The sequence below is a fragment of the Meleagris gallopavo genome, chromosome 6 (assembly GCF_905368555.1).
Source record: "Meleagris gallopavo chromosome 6, MGAL_WU_HG_1.1, whole genome shotgun sequence".
Taxonomy (NCBI): Eukaryota; Metazoa; Chordata; class Aves; order Galliformes; family Phasianidae; genus Meleagris; species Meleagris gallopavo.
In genome coordinates this window covers 46,277,028-46,300,330 of record NC_139409.1, presented here as the reverse complement: position 1 = coordinate 46,300,330, position 23,303 = coordinate 46,277,028, and the positions used below count along the sequence as shown (strand labels likewise).

Here is a 23,303-nt window from a genome sequence, read left to right as displayed (position 1 = left end):
TGAGCAAAAATGTCTCTGGAAACCCTGTAGCTATATTAGCAGCACTGACAGACAGGTTTGACTACATGCCTGAGTCTTTCAGCAAGGGGCGTATGATTTGTCAGTCCTGATACTTCTGTAAGTAAACAAGCTGAAATGCACATATATTTAAATATAATAATGAGTTCTCGGTTGTTTGTCAGGACTTACAGACTGATGCTCTCTACATGCACCAGTCAATCCTCCCACTAACTTTTGAGCTCTTGACCAATTTCCATTAAATTTCATGAGGGTTAGCAGCAGAAGCTAGTACCATACCGAAGGTTTTGAGGACTTAGTGGCTAAGGAGAATAAGAGACCTTACAAACTCTCTGTTGTTGAGAAAATTAATGAGCTCTCTCTCTTCTAGCCATCAGAGAATTCAAGTGGAGCAGGCTGAGAGGGAAATAGGGAGCTTCCCTCGCTTTCACATGCAAATCACCCGTAGAGAACAGGACAGATTAAGGCCCCACTAATTTGCAAGCGGTTGCTCGTGGATGGACTGCAACACGGATGTGGACTTCAATGAATTCAGCCGAAATATGGTTTCAGCAATTAGCTTAGGGAAGAAAATGTTGCAAGACCAATTAGTTGGTTTCCAGCAGAGGCATGAAGTGATTTTCATTGACTAATCCTGAAAACACGTATTACTGGGTGCAGTAATCTTAGCACAGGTGGTTCACTTGGCAACAAATTGTATAAGGAATAACTTCTTGAAATGGTGAAATAAAAAAGTAATTCATCCGTGGATATTCCTGCCCTGGTAATAGCTTCAAGATTTGAAGAAGGGTAGCAGTTATCTGTAGTCTTTCCTTCACTCTTAGGCATGAAGTGCTTCAGAAGACACATACAGGTAAGAAAGTGTCTTGGAGTTGTACTGTTTCAAGGAAAATCAAACAGCCAAGATGCCAGTTAAACGTAAGGCTTAGGAAATATTTGAGTGAGCAGTAGCTTCCTGGTACAGAGCTTGAATGGCCCCTTCTTTATACTCCAGTGTTGTGGAATGAAAGAGCTAGACTGCTTGCTATGCCTTCTCAGACCAGATTTATGATTTCATCTCAGACACAGACTGTGGTGTGGAATGGCTTTTTGCTTACAAATCTAGTGGAGAATTTTATTTTTGCTTTTTTTTTTTTTTTTCTCCCTATTAATTCTTCCTCCTGCATGTGTTTAAATGATACCTTTTTTTCAGTAATTTCTCATCCATTCTAAATGTTACGAGAACTATCAAAGTGATATTAAGTTATCTACAAATTGTTTCATTGTAGAATGCTAAAGAAACACAACCTCAAACATTTAATTGAAAACAAATTGCTAAAATGGCTATGCAGGAAAATGAGGCACTTCCACGAATTGTTTCAAAAGAGCATTTGTCTTTGCAAAAAAAAAATACCATTTCTGCTTACAAATTATTTGTCTTTTTAAATTCCAAATATTCTGAACCAGTCCCAAGAAGAACTGGAGACAAATCAGCGTGAGTACAAAGGATGATTTCTTCTGCAGGGCAGTGAATTAAAAAAATAGTAATAATCTAGTAATATAACTAATTTTTAACTTAAAAAAAAAAAAAAAAAAAAAAGCCTCTGACCTTACTGCCCAAAAGAGGCTTCTCAGGAGATCAGTGCTCTGATCCAATGTCTTCTTTCATCCTCAGCTTTCTTTATTCATGTGATTCCCCATTAACATTGAGGAACCTAGCAGGCTGCCCACATGAAAGCAATTGCAGTCAGTTGCTACACAGACTCTGTTAGGGTAATACATGATAAAGTGATACTGAAACTTGGGATACTACTCCCAGCTCTGAATGATTCCTTGTTTTCTGTTACTTGCTTGACTTTCTTTTGAGGTTATAAGCCCTCTGGGGCAGAGACCTCTCTGCACAGTGCCTACGTGTAAGCTAGGTGCCTAGCTCTACAGACAAGGATGAGGTAAGTGCATAACAGTCTGCAGACAGGGGATTTCTCTGTGCACTACATCCTGGTATAATACATGCTGTCCCAGAACTCTGGGTCCCATGACCATAGAAATAATAAATCCTAAGGGATATCTCATAAATCGAGAATAAACCGAAAAACAAAGTTAAAAACAGTGTGACCCTTTTTCTTAGTTCTTTTTACAATAGCCTGTAGTTAGTCCATGAAACTTGTTAACTCAAGATACTGCCAAGTCCCGGTGCTGGGGCAAAGTAAGGAAGAAATTGGTTAGGGAAGAGCATAGCTTACAGGGGGAATGAAATGAAACAGCTTCTCTCCTGTCTAAGAACAACCCAGTGGAAAAGACACCAGTTTCAAGGAAGGAAAATAAGCGACTTGATGGTAGCCAGTACTTTTCATGCTCCAAGGAAATCTTCTGCAACTTGTACATCAAGTCACTGATGTACATTACAAGGTATCTGTGATATGTTCTAAAAGCATTTTATCTTATCTTGCATAAAGTTTGTGGTGGCACAAACTTAGATAACTAGCATCTGTGCACTAAGTGTGACATGCTACAGATACCTCAGATTTACATTCATTTTAAGCACAGCTGATCAGTGTATGAGCAGTGGCTGCTTATCAAGACAGGCAACATTTGATCTGCACTACTGCAGATCCAGTCGGACTGTTAGCTACCCAGATGTCCCAGACATGGGGCCAAATTCATGTATTTCAGTTTGAACAAAATTTAGAGGGTAAGAGCAAAAAAGGATGCACATGGAAAGAATTAAGATATGCAAGTGACTACTCAGCATTTTATTACAGAAACGATTGCTCTTCTATGAACTGCTACAGCACTGTTTGTCCCCAGGAGCCTCCCCATCTCCTGAGATGTTGCATGAAGGAAGTGGAAAGGGCAGAACAGAGCAGCGTTGCTCATATGCTCAATGCACAGCATGACAGCATCCCTCCCAGCTTTGCTCTTTGCACTTCTCTCTTCTATGCTACTCTACGTGATATGTCAGTGTTCTACAGGTTGAAAACAGCCCCATAAAAATTCATAAATAGCTGAGAAAGCATGCAAAGCTGAGAAGGTACCTTAGTGAGGGGAAGAGGAAAAACTTGTAAGAACTGCCAGTCCAATGATTATGAAATGCCTCGTCTTTTCTCAGCTTCTGCTTAATAGCTATGTATACATGGCTCATCATTTATATACATGGCTCATTATTCATAGCAGAAATGACCAAGTGTTTGCAAGTGCTATTTAGACCAAAGGAAGAGGACCATGGCTCTTCAGAGGAATTAATCATTTTTGAAGTTCCCATCCTACAAGTTTGCAGATGTCATTGCACGTGAGTTACAGTCTTACAGACTCAGTCAAGTAATGTTACACACAACAATCAGTTGTGAGGAGACTCAGTACATCCACTTGTGCATAAGTATCTACAAAATCAAGATCCAATTGTTCTGGAAACTCATATAATTTGCATATTTATAATTTGTTCTGTCTTAGCCATTGTCTCATGTCTGTTGTGATAACATTCTCAATTATTTTTGAGCGAAAACAAGCTGGTTTAGGTTTTGCTTCTAAATGCTTCCAAATACTTTGCTTCCAAACGCTTCTCTTTGCTTGTTTGTCTTTTTAGGCATCATTCTGACATCTGTCCTCTGGAAAGTGCAATATCCTCAGCCTGAAATGCTAATCTGGTAGCTATAAGATCTTATAATAGCATGATATTTGTCTCTGTCCATTAAACACCACACCCTTATTTAAAGAAAGTTTTCACAAGTTCTTCAGAATCATAGGGAAAATCTCAACTTCCAGTTTAAAGTCTCAAATACTTGCTATTTGTATGTATGGAGCTTTGCAGTATGTTCTGAGAGTCTGTAGTAACACGTCATCTGCAATTGGAAGGTACAATTAAATAAGCCAGAAGTGATATTTTGGCTGTTGTTCTTGTAGCCTTAGCTTTTGGTTGTTCTAGAAATTGCAACAGGGGATTTCAGCCTATATGTTGTGTAAGGGATTAAACACAGTTAAAATTTCCTTATAGTGACACTTCAAAGAGCAGTGTTAGTCGCATAAATCTGGATGCTCCAGTTCCAGTAAGGGCAGGAGCCATATGTGCCTATGTAGGTCAACTAGCTCCAACAGTTGCAATCAGCCTTCTTTCTGCCTACAGAGTGCTTGTTTGCACAGCAGCACTGCAGGTTACATGGCTCCTCCTGCAAGGAGGATGTGGGAGCATTGTGGAACTTCATTCACCATTTGTGAAAACCATATCCTGTAAACTGCTGTGAGTTTCATTCTGGAGGCTTGGATCATTTTTGATGCCAACAGTCATTTCACTGCAATGTAAGACTGTTTTTATATTTACACATAGTGTGTTGTCTTACCATGTTTTCTGGAGTGCCTTTTGGACTGCTCAACCAACTACTCATGCACCAAGTATGCCAGGTATTTTTTTTCAGTTTGCTGACACAGACACTGTTCCTACTGAGCGTTACACGATTGTAAACCAGCACTTCATTCTACTTTAAGGATTAGAAAAGTCTTCTGGTGAAGGAGAACTTCCTGACATCCATCTAGGATCTAGGTGCAGTACAAACCATCACCAAAAGTAGTATTTTATCCACTTACATTGTTTCCATTTCTGCATCTTTCATTACTGCTGCGTGAACTCAAAATGCTTTGCAATAGTTGTTTGTTTTAATGAGAGTCTGTGGCAAGACATGGACTTCATGCAAGTTTTCAGGGTCTTAGGACACAAGAGGCCCCAGGACGAATACCATACAGGGTCCATAGGTACAGTATACATGTTAGTCTCCATTTTCAAACACTTGCACCATCAGGCAGCCTATGACCAGCTGTCAGAGAAACACAGTTAAATATCACACATAATTCCCAAGTCAGACACTCCCACCACCTTACCAGGTGCTCCATCAACGAGAAGTTGGCCTTTCTGAGTCACCAGCGTCTGGAGTATTTATTGACATCTGCAGTGGGATCAACGTTCATCAAAATCATCCTGCCGTGTCGAAAGGGGAACAGGGTAGCCACAGACATCAGGGAGTCATGTCTCATTCTTCTATGGAAGACTGATTTTCTCTTAGCACTACAGAGCAGTGGGGATAGTGGCAAGGACGTCCTTGCATGTCAGCTGCATGATAATGCCATCTTAGGCTTAAACAGAGGTGCCTATGCATGCAGCTACCTGACCAGATGTCAAAGCAATGAGTAATAAAGAGAGCCAGCAAGTTACTAATCAGCTATTAATTGTGTGCTTCAGTAATTAGCTTCTCCTGAAAACCAGTTTTCCACAGGCCACAATTTTGAGATGAAAATAAGAGGCTGAGTTAAAAGACAAGCACATAAACACGCTGTGGTTAACCGTGTCAGTCAGTAGATGGCTGTATTGCTTCTAGCCATCTTCAGGGAAGAAATTCCACGTCCATGATCAGGAAAGAGGGTCTTTTCCCAGAGATTTGAGGAGCCGCTGACAGTGCATGCGGACTTCTGCACTTTGTTGTTTGAAAATGGTTTAACTTGCACGGGATAGTGTTCCTCCATTTACTTTTATCTAATTACTTGTTAGTTGCACAAAGCCTTTTTAATGTTCTGATTGAGCAGTCTATGTGTTGCTGTTCTGTACGCCCTAGCAGAAGTAATTATGGTCTGCTCTTGACGTTCCACAGCAGCAGGTTGTGAAATCACAAATTGGCCCTTATGGAGGAACTGGGTATTTCAACTGTTTGAAAATAGTCTGCACAGTTCTTCAGCTATGCTGTGGGTTCAGATCTGGCCCGTGTTTATCGGCACCGTTCTGGATCCTGCTTTTCACCTGCTGGCTTACTGATGCAACATACGAGTGGTTTCCTCGCAGTTTAAATGCACAGCCGGTGCTCACACCACCAGAAGCACAATTGTTTCATTGATTAGCCCCAGCAATGAGAGCGAATAGCGCAGAGTTCTAGCTTTTTTTTTCCTTCCAAAAAAAGCAGCCGCACCGAATTGGAATCGCAGGAGACTGCCAGGGTAGCAAGAGGAAGCTTGCAGTGTTAGGCTGTCTCTATTCTGCAGATAAAAACAGCATTTCACTTACGAAGAAAGTCTATTCATGAGTTTTCTCATGCATTAAATGACCACACAAAAAAGTTTCCTCTCTGCCCCCAAAAAAATGTAAGCCAGCATGATGCCAGAAGAGCTCAGTGGTAGAAGAATTTGCAACAGGCACAAGGAGATCGGATTTGCCACAATTACAATTAAAAGAAAGGAAAAAAGAGACAACTTTATTCTTTGGCATTTGTGAGCAACAGCAGATGTAAAAAGCTTAAGAATAAAGGAACCAAACAATTGCAGATGCAGGTGGATTTACATTCAGAAGGTGGTGGCATTATCAGAGTTGTTGGGGTGCTGTCGTGGCACAGTGGAAAGCAACATGGGAGTTGAACCCACGGTCTTCTGGAGGTACTGGTAGCATTGTTATGTGTCTCAATAGCCCATAGAGCAATGGAGCTGCCAAATATCACACATTTTGCTGAGGCTAGCGGGGACCTTCTCAGCTGGCCTGGCTCTCAGCTGAGTTCTCAGACACTCAGGCGGTGGGAAAATGCGTCAGGCTTTTGGCTTGCAGTGCTGTCCTGGGGCTATGAGGGGCCCCGTGGCTCTGTTCTTCGGGAAGGGAATCCAGTCCTGCCTGTAATGCATTATGCCCAGAAGCAGTGGACCTGATCCAGGCCAAAGGAATCGGGATAAAGGTTCCCAAGCCGATGTCTGCAGGCAGTTACATCAGGATCCCCTCCAACATTTTGCTTCACAGGTCAAGTAGCTTTTACCTGTACGGAGTGCACGATTCAGAGCATCCACTACTGCCTTGACACAGTGACTGAAATCACCTGCATACTTGGGGCCAGTGCCTCTCTGCTCCCCTACCAATGGTTCTGGCAGCCTCAGCACCCATATCCCCTCATCAGTTCCTTTGTTAGTGCCTGGCAGCACCCAGCCCAGAGGCCCTCCAGCACATCACTGTCCCACTCTACTGCTCTGCCGTGGCTCTCCCTAATGCGTCCTGCTCCCTAATCTGAAAATTGTTTGCAGGCATGCGTGTGAGTGCAGAAGTTATTTGCATAAAGGAGCATATAGGGAGGGGAGCACATTTTGGAAATGCTTTTTTAGTTCCTGACTGGGCCAATGTGGAAAAGAATAACTCTAACAAAATCAAAGGAAAAGTAGTAAATGAGGCACATCAAACATTTCAGCTCATGGAAAATGCCTTCAGTCAAGGAGTGACTGCAGAGCATGTAGAAGTGAATGGTGAAGGTTTGGAACAAGGTAGAAGGATTAATTTTACCACAGTGGATGGCAAAAATATGCAAACAGACTGAAATAGCAGTTTTACCTGCAAAATACCACCGTACGCAGCTGTGAGAACAGCTGTGAGAAGTTAAAAATTCACAGAGTTCAAGTTAAAAATGAGAGGTCAAGAAAGATATTTAACCTTCCTCGGACTGTACACATGAAAAACTTGTGCTAGACAGTTACCAGCCTTACAGGGATCTGACTCATTTTTCTGTTTAAAACATTCTGAAACTTCTATGGAGACTTATCTGATGCCACCTATATATAATGACCTAGATTTTAGAAACAGTTGGGAAGCAGACGTCTGGAAATCTGCTGTGAATGTTAACGTTTTCCATACAAAGGTTGAGTGTTAACCTGCAGTTTATTTTTCCCTTAGGAAAGACAGAAATGCTTTTCGGACTTCTCAGCTGTCTAATGAAGATCATCTCATTTGGGATATGACCCTGTAACAACAGAGTCATGCTTTCTCTGTCAGACTCCTGTCTCAGAGGAGATCCAGGTAAGCACAACTCTAAAGTCATTAATATCTGGTAACTGCATGTTGTCTGTATGGCACTATCTTCTCTGTTTATTTGCAGACGGGTGTCAGTGTCACCAAATCCACTGGCACCATTAGTGCCTGCTGGCTGAGTTATCACAGTGACCAACAAATTAAGTGTCAAAGACAATGAATTACTTTGCCAAGAGGAACAGTCCAAATAAAGCAGACATGACGATTAGGATCAAGCACTCTGGAGGTCCCCTCTCCTTGAATTAAAAGGCTTCACTCGGCAGGTTTGTCTTCCCAGCTCTATTCCCTGGAACTCATTCAACCATCCAAAGCGTGGACTATGCGAAGTGGCATTTCTGGAGTTCAGCAGGCAGGCTGCCAAAAGAATCTCTTCTACTCCCACTTTAACATAAATTTCTATGAGTCGGGGAAACCAAATTAAGCGATCATATCAAAGGGAATGGGAATTGCTGGCAGAAAATATTTGGGAAAAAAAAAAAAAAGGAAATTGAAATGTCTCCTTTTGACTTTTAAATAGGAAAAATATCCCAGAGCCTCAGAGCCTCACAGGTCAGTAGAACAATAAGGAGTAAACCTTAAAAAAATAAATAATCTAGTAGGGGAAAAAAAGGAAATTTGTAAAAATAAGCAAAGCAAGTTAAAGAGTAATTAGTGAGATAAATAACACTGAATTCCAAAAAAACATTTCAGATGACAGCAAAGGCACACAAATATGTTTCTAGTGGAAGCAAACCAAAGATAACTAAAAATTGGTCCATGGGAGCATAATTGGCTTGATTGTCACAGCTATTTAAAGAAGAGCTTTGAGATTATGAAAACAGCTGTGTGATACTACTACAAAGGCTCATTAAATTAAAAAACAGGCATTTCTGCACACTGCTAATGAGAGTTTCCGAGGAAAAAGTTTGATTCTCCAATTAATTCTTGAAAACCTGTCTGCAGAGCGTTTGGAAACCGATGTATACATGCATCAGGGGGAAGTGGAATCCACTATCTGCACTCTTCTCCCACTGTTTCACTGAAACCTTAGTGAATCTCAGCCTCATTGTGAAATGAGTGCTTGTTCCCATTCCTGCAAAGCTCTCAAGTGCAGTCCCTGTTACACAAACAAGCACGACTTCAGACACAACAATTATGTCTTGAGAAATATCAAACTAGATCATCTTTCACCAGGACAAATGAAGACCAGAGAAGGTAAAAGACTATAAATAAAGTGTGTTATCCATATTAGCAGATGGTGAGGAACAATCCGCTTTGATAGCAGAAATCTTGGATATAGTCAGGAGAAATCTTGAAGCGATTACTGTTGTGCAGAATTATCCACTAGCAGGCCCATGCTATGAATTAGAACATAGTGGATGCTTGTTCAGATGCATCTTTGCAAAAATGAAGCCTAGCACTGTGAATTTTACAGCTTCAGCTTCTCAGAAGAACACGCTTTGAACCGCTGCCCATAAATATTTGGTGGTTACTCTTGCAACACTTTGTATTTCCTGGCAACCGTCTTCTTAGTATGGGCTGGTGTTCTTCCAGTCTGTTCAAATTCAGCATCAGAGGGGACTCTTCCACTTGATTTATTGTGGCCTCATGGCAGAACACGCTTTTTTGGATGAGGTATGCATCAAGTGCATTGAGTGGTCAATGGAAGGAGCAGGTGAGAAAAGGAAGAGCTGCAGCAGTGCAGAGGACACGGAGAGCCTGAGCAGAAGGTGGGGACAGACAGAAAACCAGTGATGCCAGACCTGAAGCTTTAACATCACCTGAGTAACATCCAGTAATTTTCACTTAGCAATACTTTCTTATAACTGCAACAAATAAAAGTTTTCCCAGCTTCTTACCCATTACCCACTTTTGCAGAGGAGAATTTGCACCTCACAAAAGCCAAGATGGTGTTGATGGCAGCGAATATTTTTTTGTATCTGACATTTTTTTTTTAAACTGTAAAAGGAACTTCTTTAGTGAATATTGTAGTTACCAAAAATGATAGGTATTGCTTATCGTATATTTCATCATTGTTTAAGAATAACTCAAGTGATAAAAAAACCCTAACCATGATACCTTCCAGAAGAATGAAGACTCAACCATCTTGTAGTTTACCAAGTCATCTTCCCAACAATTTGAGTTCATTCACTCCACAAACATGACAAGAGTCAATCTCCACAAGCTAAACGAACGACATCCTCTGTGAACATGTCAGCCCCCAGCCATCTGCAGCAGGCCTGAGAAAACAGGCGGTGCTGTAACCCAGAAGGTCAATGAACTGATGCTTTCCGACCTGCACTCATTTGGAGCTGAGGGAGAAGCAAGGACCTCCAGGCTGTGAGCTCTCTGAGCTATATCTCTAGCTGCACACCCAATAACTGTCTAAATGTCATTCAGGGCTAAGCTAAGTCTTCAGTTTTTCACACACGTTTGATATTTCCTAATTACAATTCTACACAGTGACAGGCAGATTCAAATTCCTATGATCCCTGTTGTAGTTGCTTTGCAGGCTTCCTTTATCTGCACAAACATTTCCTGTTCTGCTTTCTCATCCTCCCCCAGTGCCTATAATGGCTTCCTATTACACTTTTTTTTACCATTTCTTTCACTTGAGTCCAAATTGTTTTTCACTGGTGACAGCTCTGCCTGAGATACTTCATGCTTTAGAAATACATCATGGCTTCTCACCAAGTGGAGGTTTTCTGTGAGCTACAAATGTTTTAGGGGAAAAAAAAAAAAAAAAAAAGTGTATTTTGATGCTTAAAATTCTTGACTGCGTCTGAATTTGACCATATCTCAAGTGCATCTAGGTCATTTTATTCTTGTGGTGGCACCACTCACTTCTGCATGCACATAACATAGTGTTCTTCTGGCACAGGAAATCCTCTCAAAATTAAAATTAACTTTCTTTTATCACTACTTTTTCCCTAGACAACTGCTATGCTGTTGCAAGAATAGTTCTGATGTACAAGCTGTAAATCCCACCCCTTTGTAATGTACACATGCTTCTCATTTTTACAGCTGTGTAGGTTATTATACGTACATACAACACCCTTGGTGTGCTTTTGATACCATGTAGGTACTGTCATAGTCTGGGCTTCATACTTCACTTCTATCACGGTTTGCACAGCACAGTGCAGACCAGGCATAGAAATTCAGCTGGAGCAGCAAGCATACTTGGGGAGCTTACAGCCTGGCTGAGCAAGTTACAGATCACGCAGCAAGAACCATATTGTGCCAGCCTGAAAGTGAGGTCGTTACCGTCAGAGTCAAGCCAAAAAAAAAAAGAGGAACGTTAGATGGGAAAGTCTGTTATAGGAAATAGGAGAGGCCATGCATCCTGAAGAAGGTCTGGGGAACAAGCCTGAGTGATGTTTGTCTGCCCACATGCTTATTGCAGTACTTCAGCCCAAAAGCATGTCTTCAGTGGCTGCTGCATTCAGCCAACCCTGCTTCTTCTCTCTACTGGCCTTCATTCATATTAGTCCCTTTTACAACCTTTGCTTTGCATTTTCTTGCTCTGTAGCCATAAGATTTATGGATATTCTCCAGCTGCCATCACTGGCCCTGTCCTCCTTGCCAGCTCCCCCAGTCTTCATTTTTTTCTGTGCCTTCCATCTCACGTGTCATAATCACGTATAGTTAATCTGCAGCACGTTTGGCTGCCAATCACCTAAACTTTGCTTATACTACTGCAAAATGGATTCTTCCAGTAACACTAAGAGGTGTATTGGGCTCTCTTTTGTGCTCTTCACTACAGAAATGTAGAAGCCTGGTCCTTTTTAGCCTCTCAGAAGGCCCTTCGTGAATTATTAGTTTGCAGCATGTAACTGCATCCCTCTCCGTGATGATGAAGGACTCCATCCTACACATGCAAACACCTCTCAAGGCAGCTCTCAGTTCTGAAGTAAGGGAGTTCTCCAGTATGCTGATCACTAATTCCTATCCCTTTCCATCATAACCATCATTGTCGTGTCTGGCTACCAAATAAAGGGCAACATTTTCTCCATCCTTTTGCTGAAACAAAGGCCAGTTATATCCCAAATGAGAGAGCAGAGGGACCACGGCCCCCCTGTTGCCCCTTTGTAGCATTCTATGTGTCACTGGGAGGAGCCTGTTGTAAACGTGGCTTTGTCCAGCTCTGAGGACTGTATGACTGGAAGGTACCTACAGCTTTTCTCTTTGGAGGAATTATCGGATATAATACAGTTATAGTAGGGAATGCGGGTGGTAATTTTGCAGACAATATGGCACTGCTTCTGCTGAAGGAAGGCTGAAGTAAACAATATGCATTTTGCAATGTTTTTTTTTCAAAGCAAGCAGTGAACTGCTTTTTTTTTTTTTTTTAATTTCTTTGCCAGATGAATTTCTGTAACAAATGCATGTTCTTCATACTCATTCCCCTCAACTCATCTGAGTTTCATTTCTGTTGTGACCGTTACATCACTGTCTCTTGGCAAGTATCCCTGGAGTGCTTGGGAAGGCTATTCAGACATTAATGGGGCTGAACCCCATCCCATGGAAAGCAGCAAAGAGACAGATCACTGTTCTGGGTGAGAGCAGCTACTGCGTGTGCAGTCATTAGGCTGCAGGGAAATGTATTCTGACACGTTCCCATTTGCCTTTGCAGTTCAAAAGACACACTGCTGCACGATGGACTGGGTAATGCATCTGAGCAGCCTCCTGGTCAGTCTAAAAGGTAGAGTATTCCTCTCTTCCCACTTAGAAATAAAGAAGTGCAGAGATGAATTCCACCATCCAAGAAGCAGGTTGGAGAAGATGGGAGTTGTGTCAGATGGCTTCAAGGGTGCCCAAGAGCAGTCAGCATTAAGTACTACCTGACTGCTGATATTCTTGATAATTCTCTCATATGTAGTCTCTATTTAGCAACTGATAGAAGGAGGGGAAAGTCGTGATTTCCTAAAAGGGCTGTACCATCTGTCAGTGCTACTCATCTTTTTTTCTAACTTATTTTGAGTTATTTTTTTCTCTCCTTGTGACATTCACCATTCCCGGGCTGGGCTATAGCCTGGTGAGTGTGCTGTTCAGTACCAATTGTGAGATACATAGAACTGTTTATTTTAAAATCTGAGGTGTCTCAGAAAATGAAATGCCACTGACACAAATACTGACAACCAGCTTTCCATGAGGGGATGTGAAGCAAGGCAGATAACCATTATGGTCCTTTCAGGTATTTCTGCAGGGAGAGCAGATAGTTTTCATCTTCAGAATGACCCCACTGATCCCGGAGAGCTTCTGTGGAAAAGCAGCAATATCTTGAGTTCATTTGTGTCAAAAGCTGCTGATAAACCTTACAGACTTTTACCAGAGATAAGAGGATCATATTGGAAAATGGCCTTAAACCATGCTAAGATTTGGATTCTTATGAAAGGGGGACATTACTAACACTGGATTTTTCATATTTTTTCTCACTGCAAAAATGAAGTGATTGTACAATGCAATAAGAATGATTCTTCTGTATTTAAATGTGATTCTTTTATTGAGTTACATCTGGATTCAGCCTGTGGGAAGAAATTAGGTGCTTTTTTAATCCTATGCCTGTTTTATTAATCTTTCTTATGCATATAGGTTTTTTTTCATTCTTCTTTTTATTTTCCCTTTGCTGTCAATAGGGCTTTGCTTTACAGTTTTAATTTTTGGACTTTCCCCCCGCAGTCTCGATCTTCAACAGAGCACTAATGTTCAAAACATGAAAATGACAACCAAGGCACATCCTCATACAACTGACATGCTAAGCCCACCCAAACAAAGCAGAGCAGGGTACAGAATCAAGACTGCAATAAAACACGCAGCAAACTCCTGAAGAAAAAAAACAAAGAAGTTTGGCAAACAGCAGGAAACTAAACAAACATGTTCAAACACAGCCCATAGAGGAAGCAAATGCACCGAGTATGATGAGAAAGGAAAAGTCAGATTAGGGCCATCTCCACTCATGGGAACACATGAGGAGAGTCAGCAACTGCAAGCTGCACACTTTCCTCCAGAAAGAAAGGCTTGGTTTTCACAAGTACTTTTGAGGACAGAATTTTCTGCTCCCACTAGGAAGATCACTTTTTAAAGCTCAGCTCAGAAAGTTGAGGTGAATACTGGAATGTGGTTTAACGTTGTGCCCCTGAGGAAATTTTATTCCCACTAGCTGGGGGTAATTAGAAAGAAAGATGGCGTTACCTGTGGAACTAAAAACTTATCTTTGGCATTCTATAGTGTGTTGGCAGCAATAAAGCAGAGGGAAATTGGTGTTGGTGGTTCAGGGGGTGGGAAGGCTGGAGCAAGAAACATCAGGAACAGCTAATACAGTGCATAGCCAGTCAAAGCATAATTCCCAATGCACACATATCTGCAGCAACAAATACGTGTATACACACACGTGCATGCGTGTGCACACCTCAGCCATGCAGACACTGAGGCAAGAGGCAGGAAGATCAGAGAAGGAAACATTTTAATGCTGCTGCTCCATGTACATATATACGGACCTCTGCCCCCAGCCCACTCGTGCAGAGTCCTTTTTATCCATTTTGCTTCTTTGAAAAATCTGATGACGCACCCTGGCATATGGGAAAAAGCTCGTGGTTTGCTAAAGCTCTTAGGGGGTCGGTCTGCTTTTTTAATCTATTGTTAAATGAGTTTGGAGACCAGAATAAGAAATGATTTTTTGTATTTTGCCAATTGAAATGAAAAAAAAAAAAAAAAAAGCTAAATGGAGCTCGCTTGCAAATTTACCACAAATTATCTATATGTTGCTATGTTCTGCTAGCAAGTACAGCCCAACACCTACTACTAAGACTTTCAGACAGAATCACGGAATCTCAGAATGGCTGAGGTGGGCAGGAACCTCTGGTCCAATTCCTGCCCAAGCAGGGCCATACACAGCAGGGCACCCAGGCCCACATCCAGGCAGCTTTTGGAGATTTTCAGAGAGACTCCATTGCCTCCAAGGAGGCTGTGCAAACACTCCAGCACCTGTGCATTGTAAAAGTGTTTGCTGATGTTCAGAGGAAACCTGCTGTGTTCCGGTTTGTGTCCACTGCCTCTTGTCCTGGCTCTGGGCACCACTGGAAAGAGCCTGGCCCCATCCTTTCGGCACCCTCCCTTCAGATATACATAGATGTGAATGAGATCCCCTTGGGCTGCTTCTTCTCCAGGCTGAACAGGCCCAGATATCTCAGCCTTTCCTGATGCTCCAGCCTCTTCATCACCTTAGTGGCCCTACATTGGACTCTTTCCAGCATGTCTGTATCTTTCTCGTACTGGGGGGCCCAGAAATGGACGCAGCACTCTGGATGTGACCTCACCAGCACTAAGGCAGCAATGACATATTCTGAGCTCGAGAAAGTCTCTCAGATTTCTCTCCTATCCAGGGAACAACCACAGTTTTAAAGGATTTGTTATTTTAAAAATAATGAATAATGAGATACATACCTTGTTCCATTTTCCAGAAAGAAGATACTTAGAATAGGTGACTGACAAAGCCTACCATTTCACATCACTTTCTTCTATGATTTTCACAGCCAGAGTAGCAGTGGGAAAGTGACTCAGCTCACCAGTGTAGCAAAAAGCTGAATGTCAAGTGGTGAGAAAAAATAAATAAATCAGTGGCTGTACTATTACCAAGAGAATCAGAGGCTTGCTCTTCCTGCAGAAAAGCTGTTTGCAGCCAGCTCTTACAGCAACTGAACCAGGGCAACTGCCAACATGGGCGAAGCAAAGCAAAATGAAGTTCAAGACCTATTGCCAAGGGGTGGAAAGGTTTAAGAACAACAAACGCCTCATCTTGACAATGTAAAATCTGCAAAGACTAGAACAGAAAGGGCCAATTACTGCCTTATGTTCCAGTTCTAATCTGAAATTATAGGATAGATTTCTAATGAGGGGGAACGCTGCTGGAGGCAGCTGTGGTGGATGGAGGGGTACACTGCTGTAATTACAGATCCTTATGCACTGGTGACAGAAGTTCCAAAACTTCAAGAGGAAACACCTTTGTAATATTTGGTTTTGCAGAATCAAATAACACCCTCAATTTGCAGTGGAATGGAAACATTCAAGTACGAGAACGTTCAAAGCAGATTGCGGCACTACCTGGCACGTGGAAGGAGCTGGACTAAGTAGGCAGAGGTGAGCCAGCATACAGGAACCCTAACTCAGACCAGGGCTACAGGAGTGGTGTTTGGCCAGAGCAAACGGAGTAGTGGCAACTGGGGGGAAAAAAGCACATAAAGAAAGAGACAAAGTCTTAGGCAGGATATCTGATATAGTACAGTCAAAACAAACTCCTTTCTTCCTTTCAAGAAAATTGCTAGCAGCGAGAGCACTGAACATTTCACATGCTTAATTATTACACAGTGTATGTTACTAGAAAGACCAAGAGAATGATTTTTGATTTAACAGGCTTTTTTTTTTTCTTCTTTTTTTTCCTTTGTGAGCTATACAGTCAGAAACAGTGGTTTAAAACATGTGGTCTGCAGACTCCTAGAGATCCAGAGGACTTCCAAGGGCTTCAGAAGAGGTAACCGTGGAACAAACAATTATCTTGTTCCTATCCAAGGGTCTGCATCTCTTCTGCAAAGCTCCTAGGGATCTATAAGTGGAGAAGGCTTGAGAAAACACGGCTTGTACACTATTACTATTACATGAAAGGAAAGGGATGGTGTTTTTCCAATTAACACTTCCATGGATGTACTATGACTCAGCTCCTAATGACATGCTACATAACTATTTTTTCAGAGTAATTTTGCTGTTTCCAGTATTCAGATCAAGAAGTGGCCATGAAATGAGCAACAACTGCATGATTTGTATTCTCCTCATAGTTTAATGTGGCATCAGACTTTATTGTCTATTCTTTTATTTATTCCCCAAGGTATTTTTCAACTGACAATATTAAGATCTATGAGTACTTCACAGACATCAGTAATTCTTTGTAAATCTCTGAGGTGTTTTTTGCATATAAAAACGCAGCCCCCATTGCCTTCAGTTATAGCTCTGAGCACCTGGCTCTGTTTTAAGTCAGGAATCATGTTGATCCCCAAGGAAATGAGGAGCATCCAGGTACCATCACACAAATTCTGTCTTATGAGCAAGGAGTTCTGGAGCAGCAGGACTGAGTCCAAGGTAGCATTCACACTCCAGGAGCAATTTATCTGTACCACTGCTCCACTGCTCCACCTTCTCCTCACCCCCAGTTGTAAGTCCAGCACTTTGTATGTAGCCAGCCCTCACCTCTGCTCCTTAAACTTCCCACACATTCCTAATCTCTCACAGCAAATCCTTGGCCCTAGAAAATCCAAGATAAGTGCATTGCAGACATCAGATGCAAACACAGACACAGACTGTTGCCTGAACCATTGCCTATTCCTTGCCTGTTATCCTCTCCCTGGATCAGCATCACTGTCTGTGGCCTTTCTCCCTTGCTCCCGTGCCAGCTCAGAGGGGTTCAGCCCCAGGCCCTGAAGAGTTCAGATCTAAGTGTGAAGCATAGCCTGCCACAGAGCATCGTAACAACCATACCAAAAAATAAAAGAATCTTGCATTTGGACTAGATGCACTCAAGGCAGGCAAATCATCAAGGAGGTTGACTGCTAACATTTTAAAGGTTTCTGCTGAACATGTGTGAGCCGCAAGCTTTGAAAGGCCTGTCTTAGCTAACCCTGCCTGAATTTGCTCAAGGACCATAAAAGATGGTGCTCTTTCAGAAAGCTCACTTCCTCCTCCACACCTCCTGATACCAAATGCCAAATACTCATTCCAGAAACCTTTGACCTGAGTGAAATGTATTTCACTTTTTTCCTGTATCCGAAAAGCATCATCACCTATACATGCGTGTGTTTGTGATGTGGCAAGTGCAGCTGATCACCTCTGAACAGCCCAGCTCCAGAAGCTGAACACTGAAAAAGCTACAACTGGTTGGAAACAGGACTTCATGAAGAAATGCGTAGACAACTTTAATAGCACTTGGAGCTATCAGCCTCACCTGCAATCACTGATCAGATTTGGAGAAATCTGTACAATAATAATAATAATAATAATGCTGTGGTGAAGCCTACAGGCCTTTGTTTTATTCTCCCCACTGGAAGCGTGGCAGATACAGCCAGAGAGCACTGTAATCTGGGAACCAGATATTTTGGAGAGAAATTACAGCCACACCAACACCTAGCTTTCATCTGGATTTTTTTTATTATTTTTTTTATCTTTGAAAATCTCTTTAGCTGGCTAATTACAAAGCCTGAATCGGCAGCTTGCCCAATTAGGGCAATGACTCCATCTGTATCTGTGACCCTTGGAAAGACCTCCCAGTGTGCTCAGGTTAGTCAGAAGTGAGCCTCTCACAAGCCTTTCAGCCTTGTTCATTTAGCTAACCATATAAATGTGTGCTGTGTTCTACTATAGTGCTCTTTCTGCATTTCCTATTTTAAGATGAATTAAGGGGAGGGGGGGGAGGGGGGAAGTCTATAAACCTTGACATCACATTTTGCAAAGGAAGCAAATGCACTCCTCCCTACACTCAAAATGAATGGCCTTTTAAGGTGACTGCTGAATTAAATTCCTGAATGATGAAATCAACATACATGAAAAAGTTCTTATTTCCGACAAAGAAAAAAACTGCAGGGGAAAAAAAAAAAAAGAAAAGGAAAAAAAGAGCTCCGTAATGTGATTGCTGGATTGAGAGCTGAATAGGAGCTGTTTACAGTGACTCAATAAAGATACTTTACTCAGCTTTGGTAGTAATGCAGCTTCACAAGCTGAAAGGAAATGGGGATATACATATTCTGAGCCCACTAAGCTTCTCTAATGTAAGACATGTGCATTTAGCTGAAGTCCTGAAATACCTCACTAAGAGGAAGGATGATGGAAACCCCAAGCACATCTTTCTGTTTATCAAGCATTACATATTTCTGACATACTTTAAGCAGTAGTCTATGCAGCTGACATCAGTCTTTAGATATATAACATGCCTGTAAGGTATGCAGCTAAACTCCAATTCTGTGAAGACCTAAAATACTCTTAAGACAGTAAAAATAATCTCATTAGAGGTATGGAGCGTGTCTGGACATTCTCAGAACAGAGGCGCTGCTACAGCACAGCCTATTGCTCTCAGAGCAGGCAGTCACAGCACATGAAGCCATCATGAAACACAGAAATGTAACAGTCTCCCAACTATCTTGACAAAAGAACCAAAGAGAATTCCATGAAAGCTGTAAATTCCCTATAGCTCAGGAATTCACTAATGATTAGGTTGATAAACAATGCCTAAGCATTTTTCTATCATTTTCCACAAAAATATTGCAGACAGACAGGAGCACAATAGACATGAAATCTAGTTCCAATTTCTTCTTCTCCTCGTGATTCTTGCTCCAGTTTGACTCCAAAACCTGGGTTTCCACCAGACTTTTCTCCATTATATTTTCCTATTACCCGAAATTATACTTGTTGGAACATCCCTTGTGGCTGGGTTGTTGATAACGATAGTATGAGCTTCAAGGCAAGAAAGGTACTGTTAGGTGTTGATATTTTTTCATTACTACATCAACCAGACTTGCTTTAAGTAAGGTTAGACCACACAGTGATAAAATACTGATGTCTTATCTTAACTGTTCTCAGTGCAGCTACAGACAGCCTGCTATACCAGAGATAACTGAATGTTAGAGGAGGGTGGCTATTTTTGACAGCTTGCATCTGCAGGAAGGAAGAGAATGTGATACCTCTGTAGGACTTCAGAATCCCATGGCTTTCCTTTTTTAAGCTCAATTCCTCCTCATATCAGATAATTACAGGTAGTAAATGAATTACTTGGACAGTTTGAATGGGTAATGAAGGGGGAGCTGAGTGATGGCTTGAACACCTTCTGCACTTTAAGTCACTTCAGTAGGCTAGGATTCTAGGGCCAGGTCCCAGGACAGGCAGGGGAATGTTGCAGTCAAAGCTACTTTCCATGATATGGTCTGGGGCTAACTCTGAACTGGTGGCTCTGCAAGGGATGTGACAGTATCACACTACTTTAACTTCTTCTACCTTCTTTGCTTTTTATCTACTAGAAGAGAAAATTCTGAGTTTTGGATCCTATGTACATTTTGTCCATAGCAACCACAACACTTCCCTCAGATTTGCTAAAAAGCACATCTTTAATTTAGAACAAGAAAGATGGATCTTCCTGCAGATACTTCTGAGCTTAACTGAAATTTAGAAGTCAGCGCTTTCATTACATAGGGTCTGTCTGATGGCTCTCCCCATCTTAGAGCCTCCAAACCCTGGCTTAGCAACCCACAGCTTTTGTAAGAAATCTCTGGGAAAGAACTGAGGAAAAATTGTTGAGTGATGACTCACTCTATCACTGTTTGGTTGCTTTATCGTTTTCTAATGCTCCTGATGGGAAGATATTTTCTATTGTGAGAGGCTTGTTTTCCTGCTCCAGTGGAACAATGATCTGCAAGGATTTCCTGAGGAGTGACTTTCCTTATAGGGTGTGAGATCTGTTGTCCTTTAGCTCCTGGAAGGCCAAGCTAATTAACCATCACCTAGTTACTTACTACCTTCCTGTTCCCTTTTGCCTTTTCAACACCCACTTGAGAGCAGAGGGTTTGTCACAGGACATGCACACTGGGAAATAGGGTGTGAGAAACCATCATAAATCAGCAGTGGAGGAGGAAATGTGTAGGATCAAGCTAGAGCACCCAGGGGCCACGTACAGATGAGAATGCTGGGCCTTGCCCACAGCCTGGAGTAACGCTATGGGTTCAGTTTGGCGTCGCTGGCCTCCAGTGTGAGCTCCAGCTGTGGGAATGGCCTCTGTTTGTGACAACAGTGACAACAATCGAGTTCTTTTGTCTCCAACAAGAAATAACTCTTGGGGCTTCTTAAGAAAGCAAAAGCACAACATGAGTCAAGGTTTATCTGCTTGGGCAGAAGGCCCAAAACCACTGCATTCTTCTCCTCTTATTTACAGTCTTCGGCGAAGACTTCTCTCCCCCGATGACTGCAGATTTTAATATTTCCTTACAAGCACAGCTGGCTGCTTTGGGCTGCTTGCAGCCATAGCCACACCTGTTAGGCCAGATGCTTAACGAGATATAAAGGCATGTTCTGGGGAAAGCCATCAGACTGCCTTCTCAGTGACTGATTGCGTGGCTAAAAGAGTTTGTTAAGATCATCCTAGGTAAGCTCATGCAGGAGTTTCAGAAATGGATTCTCACATGAAGCCACTGACTCCTGGTTGGTTGAGAGAAAGCCTTCTAAGATGGTGCTAAGCCTACAGAAACGCTTCAGATCTGATGGTATGGGTAAATACCATCGCTTTAGGATGGGGGCCTAGAAGATATGTCAGTCACATTACATAGCTCGCTATTGTCCCCTTCCCAGCTCCCAGGAGGCCGGGAGAAGCAGCTGTACTGCAGGGATGCCAGCCCTCAGCAAAATACTGCAATTGTTTTACGAGTTTAATGCTCTTTATTTCCTCATTTATTTACCAGGGGCATGTGTGGAGCTCTGTGGAAGTCAGTTTGCTGAGGAAGAAAGCCTTAGAAACACTCCTCCATTTTTTTGATGTGTTGTTTTGTATTAAATAAAAGTGCTCGGTCGTAGAAAATTAACATTTCATTTAAAAAATGAAAATGAGGAGGGGAGGAAGGACCTGGATAGGAAAACTCCAAAACAGTGAAATACCTCTCCAGCTCACACTGGGAAAAGATAAAACAGGAACCAGGTTGGCTCATTCTCATCTTCATTTCCTAATTGATTGCATCAGCCATCAAACACCGCAGCAAGGGTGGGGACCTCACCGCCCTGGGATCATGCAGCCTCTGCCCCAGTGGCTGCCATGCTGAAGGGCAAACGGCTCCTTCGTGGCACTGCATCTCAGTGAAACTAATCTGACCTCCATGCAAAAGTGCCAGCTTGGTATTTGCTAGCTCAGGTGCTGCTATCACCTCCATGTTTACAGAAAGATATCGGTAATGGCTGGGACTCTGCAGTGAGCACTGCCAGCCTCTACCAAGGGGAATTAATTGCAGGATTGGGGCCCGCTGTGAAGCAGATAAAAGGGATCTAGAAAAGCCACGGAGCCCAGACAGCATTAGATAAATGGTGGTGAGAAAGCCTGCTTTTATAGCACTAATGTAGCTGTGTTTCCTGAAAAAAAAAAAAAAAAAAAAAAAAAGAACAAGAAATTCCCCAGTGTAGGCATACTTATTGTTTGCCAAAAAGCATTCTGAATTCCTCAATAATCAGTCAGGAAGTGGTAAAATCTGTCAGACAAATGACCAATATGTTATTTTTTCCAATATCAAATATATATTTTAGGTCATTACTATTAGAGACAAACATTTTGTGGCCAAGGCAACTTCTTTTTTCAGCCATGCTAAATTTGTAAGTCATATACACAGCAAATGGAACTTCTGTACACACACACACACGTTAAGAACTCTGTTTCAGCCCAGACCAGTACTTTGCCTTGTAGATGCATTAGCTACTTGCACTCACTGTTCTTTCAAAAAACTGCACAAGTAGAGATTATGTTAGTGTTTTCCCATTCAAGTAATCAGAAAAGTGGAATTAATTATAATAGCTACAATGTTTGTGCTGCCTGTAGACACCTGGATTTCCCATCATGAACTTACAGAAAACATAGAAGATAATTCCTGCTGTTATTTAGTCATTCTGTGTGATTACTTTTGTTTCATTTCCTCTGTGACAGAAGGCTAAGTGCTGACTTTGTATCAAAATAGGCCTACTAGCTTTGGATGGCTGTTCTGAGGACCTCTTGTGAAGTTTTCCTGTTCTCTCCATTGGAGAAGATCTTTCTTTTCTCTGATGGGTGTAAATTAATAGTAGGACTCACCTGGCATTGCTGTTGGACTTGAGTCAGCAGAGTAACACTGATTCTTCCCAGCTTTTTTGCTAGTAGATAAAGAGAAAGGAGGATGCTGGCTTAATAACCTCTCCCCATTGTGCCCCAGAGGTTGGGCATCTTGCCATACATAGATGTTATCAAAAATTGAATCATTTTATAAATAAACTGTGAGTTAACAGCTGTCTGGATAAACGTATGCTTTGGTCCAAGACTGCTGTATTCCATTCTTTGAGAATGTTCTCTAAATAAATTGAATGTTTTCATTTTGTACTTTGTTATGATTTATCACACTGTGGTTTATTTTAAGTCTTTGAATGCTCTCTCTTCCATTTGCTGAACTTCAGATACGGAATTAAAACACCCTTGGCTGCACAGTCTCCCCTCCATGTTTTGAAGGAGAAGCCACGTAGCTATCACAATGGATTAAGACATCCTGCATTAAAAACCTGTGTCACTTTTGCAACTGTGTGCATTTATGCAACAAGACATCAGTAGCTAATGGGTCCATCTAAGACATTAAGTTGAATGGACACTTTTTTCATAGCTGTGGTAATCATGAATACTCTGAAAAAGGCTTCTTTGCCAATTGTATCCCAGGAAAATCAAATAGTGTTTTCTTGCAAAAAATAAATAAACGAATAAAAGAGCTCGGCAGAT

General features: G+C 41.8%; 1 long non-coding RNA gene across 1 annotated transcript; it reads left to right on the top strand.

Moving 5' to 3' along the window:
* Positions 1-7,607: 7,607 nt before the first annotated feature.
* Positions 7,608-17,238, top strand: LOC146544165 (uncharacterized). The gene is made up of 3 exons (XR_014884012.1): positions 7,608-7,795; positions 12,420-12,488; positions 15,809-17,238. It is a non-coding gene; the product is annotated as an uncharacterized LOC146544165 (long non-coding RNA).
* The last annotated feature ends 6,065 nt before the right edge of the window (positions 17,239-23,303 follow it).